This window comes from Pseudorasbora parva, chromosome 9, assembly GCF_024679245.1.
Source record: "Pseudorasbora parva isolate DD20220531a chromosome 9, ASM2467924v1, whole genome shotgun sequence".
Taxonomy (NCBI): Eukaryota; Metazoa; Chordata; class Actinopteri; order Cypriniformes; family Gobionidae; genus Pseudorasbora; species Pseudorasbora parva.
In genome coordinates, this window is record NC_090180.1 from 7420688 (window position 1) to 7433802 (window position 13115).

Genomic DNA, 13115 nt, shown 5'->3' on the forward strand with positions numbered 1-13115 from the left:
GTTATTGCTGTACTCATCGACAATAAAGGCCATGTCATGTATAAGTGTGTTTGTGTGGACTGTGGAGTATTTTACAAAGGTTTAGAGGAAATTAAAGTTATACTATACAAGTTAGTAATACTCATAAATAAAAACAGTTCATATTAGTCATAAATATTGGTTTTTAAATGCCTTTTACCCATTTTTTTCTACTCAATTACATTTGTTAATGTAACAAATGCAGTTACTCAGATCTACTTAATTTTTTTACTTACATTTACTCAGTTCATATGGTGTCTATAATTGATTTCACTGCTTTAAAATTTACTCAATTTTTTTAGTGTAAAAATGTTTCACCAAAAAAATTGAGTAAATCATAGTATTAGTTTTTAGAGTGTATACTAAATATGATTATGAAGTCTAATGAAGAAAATTAAGGTCAGACGTTATCAGACACAAACATATAATAGACAATGTAGTTCTCTTAAAAGTTAATCTACACGTTTTGTGCTTTCTATTCAGATGGAGAGGTCTGGTTTTGTTGCTTGTTGTTTAGTTCCACAGAAGGCTAAAACAATGTCTCAAACTCTTGTTATAAAACTGTCTGACATCTGATGAAAAAAAAAAAGTCAAAGTGATTTGTGGTCTGCCTTTAGCATAGTCGAGTCAAGAGACTTTCATTGAACAGCTTTAATTTAACTTTGCATACTTTATTAAAAAACATTCACATATTTATGTTTTCCACAGTCCTTTGTTAACTTTATTCCACATTCTTGTTTATTAATTATTGTACTTCATATCTCAAGTACTATGACTTCAAAGGCACTAAAGACAATTGATAAGTACAATGGGATTTGCCAAGACTTGACATGCTCAAGGTTATATATGACTGTAAGTTTTCAGTTTGTAGACTAAATGTTGAATGATTGTGTTATTCAAGAAAGAAAAAAAACACTTGAGGTGTATAAAATTTTGAGATATACCCAGAACAATATGTGAAAATTCAAGGGAGTGAAGTGAATACTTCCTGAAGGCACTATGCATTTCATATCCGTTAAACTTCAGCTCACGGACAGCCAGTTCGCTATTCTGGAGTAAAATTTGTCAATGCAATATTGATAACTGACAGAGACCAATGCAAGAGCTGTCTGCAGATCCTTATAGCTGCTTCACTTGAGTTTCCATGACCTCCTGAAGACCCATCTATACTTTTTTCTTAGCATAGTTTTATTTGGACAACTACACTTAATAGGAATGGCAGTGCTGAATCTCCTCCATTTCTATTGTACACTACATGCCTACAAAAATGATTTACATTAACAAGACATTCAACAAAAAGGACACTTTGAGATGGATAACTGAATATATTGTAGTAATAATAATAATAATAATAATAATAATAAATATAGCTGCAAGCAGCCATTATCGGGGCCAAGCGCAAAGAAGAAGACAAGACATGCCAGCATGGCTGGAAGTCTCAAGCCAACTGCAACAATGAGCCATTAAGGACCTATTAAGTTGATTTTAGGCAAAATAGCAGTCAAATTTTAAATACAGTCAATAATAATGGTTTAATGGTTTATCACTTTCGACCAATAGGTGTCACTGTTACGAAACTGATGTGGTTTAGTCAGATTGAGATGACAATGACACATGCAAAGTTTGGTGTCAATATGTCAAAGCATTGCAGAGATACAGCCTCAAGAGTAATTTTTGCATCATGGCTCAACTCTGTTGCAGTGGTATATGAAAACTGTTTTGTCTATCAATCCGAAATCCATAAGTATTTGTCAGCATGGTCTGAAGACGATACGGATCAATTTTGGTGAAAATCGGACAAACGGTCTAGGATGAGTTTGAAAAAGTAGATTTTTAACAAATAACAAGATGGAGCACAGATATGTTTGCAAAATATGGCAAAATTGGTATCTATCTTCTCGGCATGAGCCAATGAATGTATTATGACCAGTCTCATTACAATAGGCTAATTTAATCAAAAGTTATTAGCATTTTTGTACATTTTATTACAACTTTTGACCACAAGGTGGCGCTGCCCCGAAACTTTTTGAATATCTTCGGGACATAGAGCGGAAGACACATACCGAGTTTTGTAATGATACACTAGTGCATTCTTAAATTATAGCATTAGCATTTTAAACCGTAATACTGCATTGAAGTCAATGGGAATTTCATGTTTTGTTTTATTATAGCGCCACCAAGAGGCACAATCCCACCAATTTTTTTATGTGTCCTCGTAGTGAGCCCATACATATGTGTGTCAAGTTTGGTGAAAATATTTCATTTTGTTTTGGAGTTATAGACATTTATATGAAAAAACACGTAAAAAATGACTGACACCTGACTTTGATTGGATTTTACTACCCCTTACTATCAATATTTTGAGATTTGGGCATTAGCGTATAGCTATCGACCTATGTTTCCGAACTTCTGAGGCTGGTTTCGTCTCGATCGGACTAGCGGTTTCGAAGATATCAGCAAATGTTTTTTAAGCACTAAATTACAACTCTGCGCAAACCATATGCCGAAACCTGGCAAGTCTGGTATCGTTGGAGTCGGCAAGGATTCAGGAGACCAAAAAACACACTCCCATCAAAATATGTCAACCACACCCAAAGTTATAAGCGTTTGAAAAAAAAAATTCTCCACTAGGTGGCGCTGTTTCGAAACTTCTCAGGCTACTTCAGGGCATCGTGGTGATGACCCATACCAAGTTTCATAACAATCTGTTCATGCGTTCATAAAATACAGCATTTTTGCACATAATTCAAAATGGCCGACATCCAAAATGGCCGACATGGTAAAATTGGATATCAGTCGACTCGGCATGACGCCCTGAATCTAATGAGACCAATTTTATGATTTTTGGATAAACGGTTCAGAAGTTATAAGCCAAAATAGGCATTTTTCGTATCTCCGGACAGGTAGGTGGCGCTGCGCCGAAACGCTGCATGTTGCTTCAAGTCATGCTTGTGATGACATGTACCAAGGTTGGTTTGAATACGATAAAGCGTTGCGGAGATATAGCCTTTAGTGTGTTTTTGCAACCTCCACGTAAAATTTGTTTGTGCGTTTATTGAAAACGATTGGACGAATCAACTTGAATTCCATAACTTTTTGTCAACATGCTCTGAAGATGATCTGTTTCAATTTTCGTGAAAATCGGAGCAACGGCCTAGGAGGAGTTCGAAAAAGTAGGTTTTTCAGAAAATTCAAAATGGCGGGAAAATTTGCATACCGGAAAATGACATCATAGGGTGAAATCGAATCGGCTTGAGCCAAGGAATCCGATGAAAAAAGAATTTTGTTTCTAGCCCTTAGGGGTCAAAAGTTATAAGCATAAATATGAGTGAAACTTTGGACAGGTGGTGGCGCTAGAGGGATTGAGTTAGAGGCACCAAATTTGCTATAGTGACAGCTCAGACTGGCCTCTATGAGTGCGCCAAATTTCACAACTTTTTACCATACGGTTCTATGGGCTGCCAGAGACTCCTATGGCGGAAGAAGAAGAAGAAGAAGAAGAAGAAGAAGAAGAAGAAGAAGAAGCAGAATAATAATAATAGGAACACTAACAATTTCAATAGGTGCCTCCGCACCTTCGGTGCTTGGCCCCTAACAAGCAGCCATTATCGGGGCCAAGCGCAAAGAAGAAGACAAGACATGCCAGCATGGCTGGAAGTCTCAAGCCAACTGCAACAATGAGCCATTAAGGACCTATTAAGTTGATTTTAGGCAAAATAGCAGTCAAATTTTAAATACAGTCAATAATAATGGTTTAATGGTTTATCACTTTCGACCAATAGGTGTCACTGTTACGAAACTGATGTGGTTTAGTCAGATTGAGATGACAATGACACATGCAAAGTTTGGTGTCAATATGTCAAAGCATTGCAGAGATACAGCCTCAAGAGTAATTTTTGCATCATGGCTCAACTCTGTTGCAGTGGTATATGAAAACTGTTTTGTCTATCAATCCGAAATCCATAAGTATTTGTCAGCATGGTCTGAAGACGATACGGATCAATTTTGGTGAAAATCGGACAAACGGTCTAGGATGAGTTTGAAAAAGTAGATTTTTAACAAATAACAAGATGGAGCACAGATATGTTTGCAAAATATGGCACAATTGGTATCCATGTTCTCGGCATGAGCCATTGACTGTATTATGACCAGTTTCATTACAATGGGTTAATTTAATCAAAAGTTATTCGCATTTCTGTACATTTTATTACAACTTTTGACCACAAGGTGGCGCTACCCCGAAACTTTTTGAGTATCTTCAGGACATGGAGCGGAAGACACATACCGAGTTTTGTAACGATACGCTAATGCATTCGTAAATTATAGCATTAGCATTTTAAACCATAATACTGCATTGAAGTCAATGGGAATTTCATGTTTTGTTTTATTATAGCGCCACCAAGAGGCACAATCCCACCAATTTTTTTATGTGTCCTCATAGTGAGCCCATACATATGTGTGTCAAGTTTGGTGAAAATATCTCATTTTGTTTTGGAGTTATAGACATTTATATGAAAAAACACGTAAAAAAGGACTGACACCTGACTTTGATTGGATTTTACTACCCCTTACTATCAATATTTTGAGATTTGGGCATTAGCGTATAGCTATCGACCTATGTTTCCGAACTTCTGAGGCTGGTTTCGTCTCGATCGGACTAGCGGTTTCGAAGATATCAGCAAATGTTTTTTAAGCACTAAATTACAACTCTGCGCAAACCATATGCCGAAACCTGGCAAGTCTGGTATCGTTGGAGTCGGCAAGGATTCAGGAGACCAAAAAACACACTCCCATCAAAATATGTCAACCACACCCAAAGTTATAAGCGTTTGAAAAAAAAAATTCTCCACTAGGTGGCGCTGTTTCGAAACTTCTCAGGCTACTTCAGGGCATCGTGGTGATGACCCATACCAAGTTTCATAACAATCTGTTCATGCGTTCATAAAATACAGCATTTTTGCACATAATTCAAAATGGCCGACATCCAAAATGGCCGACATGGTAAAATTGGATATCAGTCGACTCGGCATGACGCCCTGAATCTAATGAGACCAATTTTATGATTTTTGGATAAACGGTTCAGAAGTTATAAGCCAAAATAGGCATTTTTCGTATCTCCGGACAGGTAGGTGGCGCTGCGCCGAAACGCTGCATGTTGCTTCAAGTCATGCTTGTGATGACATGTACCAAGGTTGGTTTGAATACGATAAAGCGTTGCGGAGATATAGCCTTTAGTGTGTTTTTGCAACCTCCACGTAAAATTTGTTTGTGCGTTTATTGAAAACGATTGGACGAATCAACTTGAATTCCATAACTTTTTGTCAACATGCTCTGAAGATGATCTGTTTCAATTTTCGTGAAAATCGGAGCAACGGCCTAGGAGGAGTTCGAAAAAGTAGGTTTTTCAGAAAATTCAAAATGGCGGGAAAATTTGCATACCGGAAAATGACATCATAGGGTGAAATCGAATCGGCTTGAGCCAAGGAATCCGATGAAAAAAGAATTTTGTTTCTAGCCCTTAGGGGTCAAAAGTTATAAGCATAAATATGAGTGAAACTTTGGACAGGTGGTGGCGCTAGAGGGATTGAGTTAGAGGCACCAAATTTGCTATAGTGACAGCTCAGACTGGCCTCTATGAGTGTGCCAAATTTCACAACTTTTTACCATACGGTTCTATGGGCTGCCAGAGACTCCTATGGCGGAAGAAGAAGCAGAATTATCGGGGCCAAGCGCAAAGAAGAAGACAAGACATGCCAGCATGGCTGGAAGTCTCAAGCCAACTGCAACAATGAGCCATTAAGGACCTATTAAGTTGATTTTAGGCAAAATAGCAGTCAAATTTTAAATACAATCAATAATAATGGTTTAATGGTTTATCACTTTCGACCAATAGGTGTCACTGTTACGAAACTGATGTGGTTTAGTCAGATTGAGATGACAATGACACATGCAAAGTTTGGTGTCAATATGTCAAAGCATTGCAGAGATACAGCCTCAAGAGTAATTTTTGCATCATGGCTCAACTCTGTTGCAGTGGTATATGAAAACTGTTTTGTCTATCAATCCGAAATCCATAACTATTTGTCAGCATGGTCTGAAGACGATACGGATCAATTTTGGTGAAAATCGGACAAACGGTCTAGGATGAGTTTGAAAAAGTAGGTTTTTAACAAATAACAAGACGGAGGACAGATAGGTTTGCAAAATATGGCACAATTGGTATCCATGTTCTCGGCATGAGCCATTGACTGTATTATGACCAGTTTCATTACAATGGGTTAATTTAATCAAAAGTTATTCGCATTTCTGTACATTTTATTACAACTTTTGACCACAAGGTGGCGCTACCCCGAAACTTTTTGAGTATCTTCAGGACATGGAGCGGAAGACACATACCGAGTTTTGTAACGATACGCTAATGCATTCGTAAATTATAGCATTAGCATTTTAAACCATAATACTGCATTGAAGTCAATGGGAATTTCATGTTTTGTTTTATTATAGCGCCACCAAGAGGCACAATCCCACCAATTTTTTTATGTGTCCTCGTAGTGAGCCCATACATATGTGTGTCAAGTTTGGTGAAAATATCTCATTTTGTTTTGGAGTTATAGACATTTATATGAAAAAACACGTAAAAAAGGACTGACACCTGACTTTGATTGGATTTTACTACCCCTTACTATCAATATTTTGAGATTTGGGCATTAGCGTATAGCCATCGACCTATGTTTCCGAACTTCTGAGGCTGGTTTCGTCTCGATCGGACTAGCGGTTTCGAAGATATCAGCAAATGTTTTTTAAGCACTAAATTACAACTCTGCGCAAACCATATGCCGAAACCTGGCAAGTCTGGTATCGTTGGAGTCGGCAAGGATTCAGGAGACCAAAAAACACACTCCCATCAAAATATGTCAACCACACCCAAAGTTATAAGCGTTTGAAAAAAAAAATTCTCCACTAGGTGGCGCTGTTTCGAAACTTCTCAGGCTACTTCAGGGCATCGTGGTGATGACCCATACCAAGTTTCATAACAATCTGTTCATGCGTTCATAAAATACAGCATTTTTGCACATAATTCAAAATGGCCGACATCCAAAATGGCCGACATGGTAAAATTGGATATCAGTCGACTCGGCATGACGCCCTGAATCTAATGAGACCAATTTTATGATTTTTGGATAAACGGTTCAGAAGTTATAAGCCAAAATAGGCATTTTTCGTATCTCCGGACAGGTAGGTGGCGCTGCGCCGAAACGCTGCATGTTGCTTCAAGTCATGCTTGTGATGACATGTACCAAGGTTGGTTTGAATACGATAAAGCGTTGCGGAGATATAGCCTTTAGTGTGTTTTTGCAACCTCCACGTAAAATTTGTTTGTGCGTTTATTGAAAACGATTGGACGAATCAACTTGAATTCCATAACTTTTTGTCAACATGCTCTGAAGATGATCTGTTTCAATTTTCGTGAAAATCGGAGCAACGGCCTAGGAGGAGTTCGAAAAAGTAGGTTTTTCAGGAAATTCAAAATGGCGGGAAAATTTGCATACCGGAAAATGACATCATAGGGTGAAATCGAATCGGCTTGAGCCAAGGAATCCGATGAAAAAAGAATTTTGTTTCTAGCCCTTAGGGGTCAAAAGTTATAAGCATAAATATGAGTGAAACTTTGGACAGGTGGTGGCGCTAGAGGGATTGAGTTAGAGGCACCAAATTTGCTATAGTGACAGCTCAGACTGGCCTCTATGAGTGTGCCAAATTTCACAACTTTTTACCATACGGTTCTATGGGCTGCCAGAGACTCCTATGGCGGAAGAAGAAGAATAATAAATAGCTGCAAGCAGCCATTATCGGGGCCAAGCGCAAAGAAGAAGACAAGACATGCCAGCATGGCTGGAAGTCTCAAGCCAACTGCAACAATGAGCCATTAAGGACCTATTAAGTTGATTTTAGGCAAAATAGCAGTCAAATTTTAAATACAGTCAATAATAATGGTTTAATGGTTTATCACTTTCGACCAATAGGTGTCACTGTTACGAAACTGATGTGGTTTAGTCAGATTGAGATGACAATGACACATGCAAAGTTTGGTGTCAATATGTCAAAGCATTGCAGAGATACAGCCTCAAGAGTAATTTTTGCATCATGGCTCAACTCTGTTGCAGTGGTATATGAAAACTGTTTTGTCTATCAATCCGAAATCCATAACTATTTGTCAGCATGGTCTGAAGACGATACGGATCAATTTTGGTGAAAATCGGACAAACGGTCTAGGATGAGTTTGAAAAAGTAGATTTTTAACAAATAACAAGATGGAGCACAGATATGTTTGCAAAATATGGCAAAATTGGTATCTATCTTCTCGGCATGAGCCAATGAATGTATTATGACCAGTCTCATTACAATAGGCTAATTTAATCAAAAGTTATTAGCATTTTTGTACATTTTATTACAACTTTTGACCACAAGGTGGCGCTGCCCCGAAACTTTTTGAATATGTTCGGGACATAGAGCGGAAGACACATACCGAGTTTTGTAATGATACACTAGTGCATTCTTAAATTATAGCATTAGCATTTTAAACCGTAATACTGCATTGAAGTCAATGGGAATTTCATGTTTTGTTTTATTATAGCGCCACCAAGAGGCACAATCCCACCAATTTTTTTATGTGTCCTCGTAGTGAGCCCATACATATGTGTGTCAAGTTTGGTGAAAATATTTCATTTTGTTTTGGAGTTATAGACATTTATATGAAAAAACACGTAAAAAATGACTGACACCTGACTTTGATTGGATTTTACTACCCCTTACTATCAATATTTTGAGATTTGGGCATTAGCGTATAGCTATCGACCTATGTTTACGAACTTCTGAGGCTGGTTTCGTCTCGATCGGACTAGCGGTTTCGAAGATATCAGCAAATGTTTTTTAAGCACTAAATTACAACTCTGCGCAAACCATATGCCGAAACCTGGCAAGTCTGGTATCGTTGGAGTCGGCAAGGATTCAGGAGACCAAAAAACACACTCCCATCAAAATATGTCAACCACACCCAAAGTTATAAGCGTTTGAAAAAAAAAATTCTCCACTAGGTGGCGCTGTTTCGAAACTTCTCAGGCTACTTCAGGGCATCGTGGTGATGACCCATACCAAGTTTCATAACAATCTGTTCATGCGTTCATAAAATACAGCATTTTTGCACATAATTCAAAATGGCCGACATCCAAAATGGCCGACATGGTAAAATTGGATATCAGTCGACTTGGCATGACGCCCTGAATCTAATGAGACCAATTTTATGATTTTTGGATAAACGGTTCAGAAGTTATAAGCCAAAATAGGCATTTTTCGTATCTCCGGACAGGTAGGTGGCGCTGCGCCGAAACGCTGCATGTTGCTTCAAGTCATGCTTGTGATGACATGTACCAAGGTTGGTTTGAATACGATAAAGCGTTGCGGAGATATAGCCTTTAGTGTGTTTTTGCAACCTCCACGTAAAATTTGTTTGTGCGTTTATTGAAAACGATTGGACGAATCAACTTGAATTCCATAACTTTTTGTCAACATGCTCTGAAGATGATCTGTTTCAATTTTCGTGAAAATCGGAGCAACGGCCTAGGAGGAGTTCGAAAAAGTAGGTTTTTCAGAAAATTCAAAATGGCGGGAAAATTTGCATACCGGAAAATGACATCATAGGGTGAAATCGAATCGGCTTGAGCCAAGGAATCCGATGAAAAAAGAATTTTGTTTCTAGCCCTTAGGGGTCAAAAGTTATAAGCATAAATATGAGTGAAACTTTGGACAGGTGGTGGCGCTAGAGGGATTGAGTTAGAGGCACCAAATTTGCTATAGTGACAGCTCAGACTGGCCTCTATGAGTGTGCCAAATTTCACAACTTTTTACCATACGGTTCTATGGGCTGCCAGAGACTCCTATGGCGGAAAAAGAAGAAGAAGCAGAATAATAATAGGAACACTAACGATTTCAATAGGTGCCTCCGCACCTTCGGTGCTTGGCCCCTAACAAGCAGCCATTATCGGGGCCAAGCGCAAAGAAGAAGACAAGACATGCCAGCATGGCTGGAAGTCTCAAGCCAACTGCAACAATGAGCCATTAAGGACCTATTAAGTTGATTTTAGGCAAAATAGCAGTAAAATTTTAAATACAGTCAATAATAATGGTTTAATGGTTTATCACTTTCGACCAATAGGTGTCACTGTTACGAAACTGATGTGGTTTAGTCAGATTGAGATGACAATGACACATGCAAAGTTTGGTGTCAATATGTCAAAGCATTGCAGAGATACAGCCTCAAGAGTCATTTTTGCATCATGGCTCAACTCTGTTGCAGTGGTATATGAAAACTGTTTTGTCTATCAATCCGAAATCCATAACTATTTGTCAGCATGGTCTGAAGACGATACGGATCAATTTTGGTGAAAATCGGACAAACGGTCTAGGATGAGTTTGAAAAAGTAGATTTTTAACAAATAACAAGATGGAGCACAGATATGTTTGCAAAATATGGCAAAATTGGTATCTATCTTCTCGGCATGAGCCAATGAATGTATTATGACCAGTCTCATTACAATAGGCTAATTTAATCAAAAGTTATTAGCATTTTTGTACATTTTATTACAACTTTTGACCACAAGGTGGCGCTGCCCCGAAACTTTTTGAATATCTTCGGGACATAGAGCGGAAGACACATACCGAGTTTTGTAATGATACACTAGTGCATTCTTAAATTATAGCATTAGCATTTTAAACCGTAATACTGCATTGAAGTCAATGGGAATTTCATGTTTTGTTTTATTATAGCGCCACCAAGAGGCACAATCCCACCAATTTTTTTATGTGTCCTCGTAGTGAGCCCATACATATGTGTGTCAAGTTTGGTGAAAATATTTCATTTTGTTTTGGAGTTATAGACATTTATATGAAAAAACACGTAAAAAATGACTGACACCTGACTTTGATTGGATTTTACTACCCCTTACTATCAATATTTTGAGATTTGGGCATTAGCGTATAGCTATCGACCTATGTTTCCGAACTTCTGAGGCTGGTTTCGTCTCGATCGGACTAGCGGTTTCGAAGATATCAGCAAATGTTTTTTAAGCACTAAATTACAACTCTGCGCAAACCATATGCCGAAACCTGGCAAGTCTGGTATCGTTGGAGTCGGCAAGGATTCAGGAGACCAAAAAACACACTCCCATCAAAATATGTCAACCACACCCAAAGTTATAAGCGTTTGAAAAAAAAAATTCTCCACTAGGTGGCGCTGTTTCGAAACTTCTCAGGCTACTTCAGGGCATCGTGGTGATGACCCATACCAAGTTTCATAACAATCTGTTCATGCGTTCATAAAATACAGCATTTTTGCACATAATTCAAAATGGCCGACATCCAAAATGGCCGACATGGTAAAATTGGATATCAGTCGACTCGGCATGACGCCCTGAATCTAATGAGACCAATTTTATGATTTTTGGATAAACGGTTCAGAAGTTATAAGCCAAAATAGGCATTTTTCGTATCTCCGGACAGGTAGGTGGCGCTGCGCCGAAACGCTGCATGTTGCTTCAAGTCATGCTTGTGATGACATGTACCAAGGTTGGTTTGAATACGATAAAGCGTTGCGGAGATATAGCCTTTAGTGTGTTTTTGCAACCTCCACGTAAAATTTGTTTGTGCGTTTATTGAAAACGATTGGACGAATCAACTTGAATTCCATAACTTTTTGTCAACATGCTCTGAAGATGATCTGTTTCAATTTTCGTGAAAATCGGAGCAACGGCCTAGGAGGAGTTCGAAAAAGTAGGTTTTTCAGAAAATTCAAAATGGCGGGAAAATTTGCATACCGGAAAATGACATCATAGGGTGAAATCGAATCGGCTTGAGCCAAGGAATCCGATGAAAAAAGAATTTTGTTTCTAGCCCTTAGGGGTCAAAAGTTATAAGCATAAATATGAGTGAAACTTTGGACAGGTGGTGGCGCTAGAGGGATTGAGTTAGAGGCACCAAATTTGCTATAGTGACAGCTCAGACTGGCCTCTATGAGTGTGCCAAATTTCACAACTTTTTACCATACGGTTCTATGGGCTGCCAGAGACTCCTATGGCGGAAGAAGAAAAAGAAGAAGAAGAAGAAGAAGAAGAAGAAGCAGAATAATAAATATAGCTGCAAGCAGCCATTATCGGGGCCAAGCGCAAAGAAGAAGACAAGACATGCCAGCATGGCTGGAAGTCTCAAGCCAACTGCAACAATGAGCCATTAAGGACCTATTAAGTTGATTTTAGGCAAAATAGCAGTCAAATTTTAAATACAGTCAATAATAATGGTTTAATGGTTTATCACTTTCGACCAATAGGTGTCACTGTTACGAAACTGATGTGGTTTAGTCAGATTGAGATGACAATGACACATGCAAAGTTTGGTGTCAATATGTCAAAGCATTGCAGAGATACAGCCTCAAGAGTAATTTTTGCATCATGGCTCAACTCTGTTGCAGTGGTATATGAAAACTGTTTTGTCTATCAATCCGAAATCCATAACTATTTGTCAGCATGGTCTGAAGACGATACGGATCAATTTTGGTGAAAATCGGACAAACGGTCTAGGATGAGTTTGAAAAAGTAGATTTTTAACAAATAACAAGATGGAGCACAGATATGTTTGCAAAATATGGCAAAATTGGTATCTATCTTCTCGGCATGAGCCAATGAATGTATTATGACCAGTCTCATTACAATAGGCTAATTTAATCAAAAGTTATTAGCATTTTTGTACATTTTATTACAACTTTTGACCACAAGGTGGCGCTGCCCCGAAACTTTTTGAATATGTTCGGGACATAGAGCGGAAGACACATACCGAGTTTTGTAATGATACACTAGTGCATTCTTAAATTATAGCATTAGCATTTTAAACCGTAATACTGCATTGAAGTCAATGGGAATTTCATGTTTTCTTTTATTATAGCGCCACCAAGAGGCACAATCCCACCAATTTTTTTATGTGTCCTCGTAGTGAGCCCATACATATGTGTGTCAAGTTTGGTGAAAATATTTCATTTTGTTTTGGAGTTA